The sequence below is a fragment of the Cryptomeria japonica genome, chromosome 2, assembly GCF_030272615.1.
Source record: "Cryptomeria japonica chromosome 2, Sugi_1.0, whole genome shotgun sequence".
In the NCBI taxonomy this organism is placed as follows: Eukaryota; Viridiplantae; Streptophyta; class Pinopsida; order Cupressales; family Cupressaceae; genus Cryptomeria; species Cryptomeria japonica.
In genome coordinates, this window is record NC_081406.1 from 248665908 (window position 1) to 248671907 (window position 6000).

Genomic DNA, 6000 nt, shown 5'->3' on the forward strand with positions numbered 1-6000 from the left:
CATTTATGAAAACATTTAATGCACCACAGTACAAGCAAGTTTTGCGGTACTTACCAGCTCTCGCGCATCTGTTGGCCTCTGAAATCAGTGAACGTGATCAAATCTGTGAACCAATGCCATCGCTGCTGACTGTTGCTGCTCTATTCTCTCTCTGCACTTTGATCTCTTTGATGTGTGGATGACAATGAGGATGTTTTCCCCTTGTGGTCTATCTTATAGACTACCCTAGCCCTAGCCCTAGCCCTTGTTTCCCGAGCCAGTCTTCACTATCTTGTGACTCTGTCACTCTATCCTATCCGGTCAGTCCATTCTAGCCATTCTTTCTTATCGAGAGATTGTCTGTGATCTTTTCAAACATTTTCATCCAATCTCTCGAGGGGGCATATCATTCCCATCTTGGGGCAACATTGTATCAGTTCATCTTATCTTCTTTGAAACAACGCGACAAGCTGCATTGTCTCAAAGAGGGGCAAAATGTAGACACCTAAAATTGTCCAGTCTAATTAAATAAATATTTTTATTTATTTAATTATTTTAGCCTAATTCTTCTATTAATTAAATAAATCTTTATTTATTTAATTAATTCATTTATCCCCTTCTAGACTTATTTCTCATTTGAATAAATACATTTATTTATTTAAATTATCCGTTTTCCTAAATTAAATAAATATCTTATTTATTTAATTGATCCCACTTCCTCTATTAATTAAAGAAATCTTTATTTATTTAATTAATTCATTAACCTTTTCTACCCATGACACATGTCATTCATCTCTTAATTCCTACACTACCTACCCTCTCATTATTTTATTATTTCCTTTACCTACCTCTAATCATAGCCGACCATTTATCTTTTACACTTCTCAATCTTATCCCTCCATTTCATATAGTGTCTTCTATATAAGGAGATGCTTCCTTCATTATCAACCCTAATCAATTGATTACCCTCACTATGCATTCAGCCCTGACTATGCTTTCAAACTTGCATATGCAATCAATCCTACTTGCAACCACATTTTCGTTATTTGTTGAGCTCTTGTGCACATATAAAATCTGAGAGCAAATATATCAAGCAAGATCAATGGAGATAGGAAGAATGGAGTTCCAAACCCTATTGGACATGTGATGGTATAATCTTTGTGATTTCATTTGATTTTCATTGTCTTAGGTAATCTTCATATGTTATGGTGGATCTTTGTTGTTGTTAGGCTAGGGTTTTGTGGTTGAACTCATTTAGTCTTTCAATATTGTTGTATCCATTTTCACCATATATACCTACAATGGTCCAATATTGTACTGGTCTTTGGAGATGAACAATTCAAGCTAAAAAGGTAAGGAGTAAAAGTATAAGGAGAGAGAAAATTGAAAAAATTCAAATACAACATCAAGAATGACCGAAGGAGCAAAGATGAAGTTGAACCAATTTGTTTAAAAAAATTGATGTCCTACAAGCAATTTAAAGTCATTGCTAGTAATCTACTATTTCTACCAAAACAAATTCATTTTTTTGTAAATATATTTCTATCTTCATTGTAATCTACACTTTTTTTTCTCATTAACCATTCAAAAATAGTAAAAGGATAAGAAGAAATATAAATTTTAAAAAATCAAGAATGACAACAATAATGACTTAGCAACAAGGATAGAATTGAATTGATTTGTCTATATAACTTGGTATGTCTAACAAACCAATTTAGTCTCGAGGGCATTAAAATTTGTCATCAACAAAATATTGTTTTGCCAAAACCCAATTATTGTGTTGTGAAAAAATATACCATATTATCTACTTATTTTTCTCAGTTGTCACTTGTAAGAGTAGAAAAGAAGAAAGATAAACTTAACAAAACAAAGGATAATGCCATCAATGGCTTACCAACAAGGCTAGAATCAAATTTATTTGTCTATATACATTTTTATATATCTTATAATCCATTTAAGAATTAAGGACATTAAAAGTAATCACTAATGATCTACTTTTGCCAAATAAACTTTATTTTTTTGTAGATATTTTCTACCCCTTGTAAACCACTACTTTTCTCATCAAGCATTTGTGGAGAGTCGATAGAAAAGAAGAAAGATAGAATTGAAAAAATCAATGACAAATCTAATAATTTCCTTGCAAAAATAATATAATCAAATTAATTTGTCTATAAACTAAAGGGCGTTAAAGTGCTCCCCAACAATCTACTATTTTTTTATTTTCTAAAATCTTGTGCATTTCTACTAATATTTTTCTTTATGTGTAGTTTTTACTACTTTACTAATTAGACACGTGTGTTAGGATTAAGGTGCCAACTTCCATCTACCTTGTAAATCCTATGACATGGTTCCAATGTCTGTGGAAAGTGTCCTAAGGAACTTAGGATGTATTGGGAAAATAATTTGTAATATTTATTCTCACCATCGTTTGTAACAAGTTCATAAGGGGTGATGGAATACACTAACATAGATAAAAATGGGTTGTGAACACAAATAGTTAATATTTTCTTCCCCACTTATGGATGTCTAGAGTAATATATTTATTTACTTAATAATGTGGAAAAATAGTGACCTATGGGATTCTCCAAGTGGGAGAATGAAAGAGGCAACATGTGTCTTTTGGTTTCTAGTAATTTCTTACATTTGATGTATGTGTATCTTACAAGTATAGGTGTCAATGTTGGAGGGAAGGTATTGGAAGCTAAACCAATATATTTTTGAGTTTCATGGAGGTGTTCCAAGGCTTGTGGTTGTAAGTAATGAAGAGTCTTCTTTGGGAACCTTTATTATTGGTTTTGCAGCTCTTGACATTCTATAAATTCAGCCTTTGGGTATAGATATTATATTCAACATAATGCGGAATAGATAAATGTAGTTTTCTTTGCAAGAATGAAGGATGGATGGGTGGAATTAAGAGGTTGTTCACATGTACATACCTATGTTGGAAAATTGGAGGAATTGATTATGTCTTGCATTGAAGTTTTGTCATTTATGGCAACACCGACTGTTTTGGTTGTTTATTGGTTTCTGGTAGAGCAGTTGGATTATGATATTGATTTGGTATGCTCCAGTATGCTTTGGTTTGTGGAATTAGTTTGTATCTATCATTAATGCTATTTAGATGTGTATCATGATCATCCATTGGTTTAGGATTTGATGACTTAGGAGCTATTATTTGTTCTAGTAAGTCTTTTGGTCACCGGTAAGGGTTTTACCAACAGAGCTTTGTTGAAGATATTTTGATGCACTTGATAAGTGGTGTTGGTGCAGCTTCTAGATGGCTTTTGGGATGTTGTTTGTTATCTTGTTCATATTTCTATTGATCAGTGGTGTTGCACTTAGGACAGGACCTAATGCTATCTTATTCTATTAGGTTATGGACCAGTTTATGTAATGTGTTGGTGGATGATCCCGATTCATTACCGGTTGGATTTATTGATTGGATTATGTTGTTTCGGTCTTAGACCGACTTGGTTGATTATTGTTGTATACACCTAAAAATGGTCTGAAGATAATTAATTAAATAAGAAATTATTTAATTAATCCTCCTCCCCAATTTAATTGAATTCACTAAGCAATTTGATTAAATCTCTCTTTCATCTACTTATTGATAAATCTAAGGATCTATTAAATAGGTTCATTTCATTTCACCCATTTAATTAATTAATTCAAATTAATTAATTCCCTCCACCAAAATCATTTCTTCTAATCCTTTAATTAATTAAAACAAATAAAATTTATGAGTTGTTGAGATTAATTAGCCTTTTCATATTATTTGAATTTTTAAATTCAAATTCTCCTAACTTCTACCACTCCTAAACCTAACCCATTCTACCTACCACCATGTCCCCTTTCATCCAATATCTTCTAGAACCTTGTGACACTTGTCACTAAGTGTTCCCTTTCATCTAACCTCTTCTAGAACCTTTGTGACACTTGTCATTAAGTCTTCCCTTTAATCCAACCCCCTTTGCCAACCTCCTCCAATTTAATCATTGTTATCTTCAGATCAATCTCAACCATTGATTCATGCCAACTCACCCCTAGCCTTGGAAAATCCTATAAATAGACCTCATTTTGAGCAATATGGATCCCATCTCATTCTCATCTTATGCATTGTTACTATAGGCATCTAGCTTATAGTTTATCAGTTTTAGCAATGTTATCATGCTTAATTTTAGCTTAATCATGCTAGATCAATCATTCATGTAGCTTAATCATGCATTTTCAGCATTCAAATCTATTGGTGTAAATAAATATTCATTATGGATATTATTATACTTTACTTAAGTTAACTTAGGATAATGCATTTCTTCATAGTTTGGATTTGAGACACTTAGGGAAGTGTGCACATAGGGATAGAGCTTGTAGGAGAAATTCCACCTTTTGTGGTCTTGTTTTGTTGTTACACTCCACATTCGGTGGGTCATCCACCTCTTGTGGACTATTATATTATTTCTCCTACCTACCCCTAGTATTTCTTACCTACCCTTGTTTCTCATTGAGCCACATGTCATGATTGTGTGCTCGTACATCCATATGGCCTTGCCTATATAAGAAGGCCTATATTCATTGTATTGGTGAATCCAATTGATCATTTTCATATTGATGAGAATATAGTTTGTTCTTGTCATTCTTTTGTCTCTATTTTAATACTTTTCATTGTGCCTTTGATCTTGGCAAAATCTCACATGGTATGAGAGTAATTAGGGCTTCATTGATTGGTTTTTGGAGACATTGTGGAAGGCTTCTATTTTCGGATATGAGGGACTACATTTTTTGGAGGCATCTTAGACCATTTTTGACTTCACCATTGTGTTTGGGAGGTTGTTTCTATAAAAATCAAGTATAAATTCAACCTATTTTGGTGAAAATCGATTTTTGGGTGTGGAGGAAATTTTCTGCCCAATTCGGGCAGTACGTTAGTAGCGCACAGTCAGCACCCAGTCAGTAGTGCACAGTTAGCACCCAGTCAACAGCACCTAGTCAGTGCCCAGTCAGTATTTTCTTTGGAAATTTTTAGACCCCTCTCCATTGAGCGGTTTGGATTTTTGGGTCAACTTTGGAGGCCCATAACTTGCTCAATTTTGCTCCTTTTTGGGTGTAATTTTTTTTTATTTGGGCTAATTTTTCATGCTCTTCACAGTGGTGTGGTTATTTTCTAGTTGTGGTGCATAGGGTTTTCAAAATTTTTAGATTCTCTTAGTTGTACCTGTCCAATCCTCAATTCTGCAACTTCAAAGGCCTCATTTGAGCTCATACGACCTCCTTTCCAAGTGCCGTTTTTTTTTAAAGTGCATGTTTTTTCATCTACTTTATAATTTATGATCAGATTTCAAAGATTTTAAGTATAAATTGTACTTTCAGATATTGGTCTTATTTGGCCTATTTGGTACTTGTAAATTGCTTGGGTCTTAGTTTAGATCTCTTGCATTATTAGTTTGAGTCTCTTTTGGCCTTATTGAGGTAGTTGTAAAATTGAAATCAGAAGTCCACTTTGCCATTTTTTGCAAGTGGCCCATTGTACATGCACTAAGTATAAAGTGCCAAATCATCACTTTTGGGGGGGGTCTTTGATTGAGTGAATTTGGGGGGGTGTCTTGTATGATTGTGCCTCTCTTTCCTTGTGCTCTTTCATTTTTTTTACAATGAGTCCTCATAAATTTCCACCTTTAACTCCACATAATTATGCATCATGGAAAATTAAAGTATGGAGCAAATTAATAGAAAAAGGTCTCACACATTACATAGATGGAACAATAGCAGCACCACCTGATCCTAAGGCTTATCCTAATGCTTAGTTAGAATAGCTCACTAAGAATTGCATGGCTCTTGGAACTTTGTGCAAGTATGTATCAGATGACCTCATCTTTCATATTGAAAAGTGTACTACAATCAAAGATGCTTGGGATATGTTTCAAAAATTGTATGGTCAAGTTGATGAAATCAGAGGTTATAAGATTGACAATGAGCTCACCAACTTGGATCCCAAGAGTTTATATACAATCCAAGATTATGTCA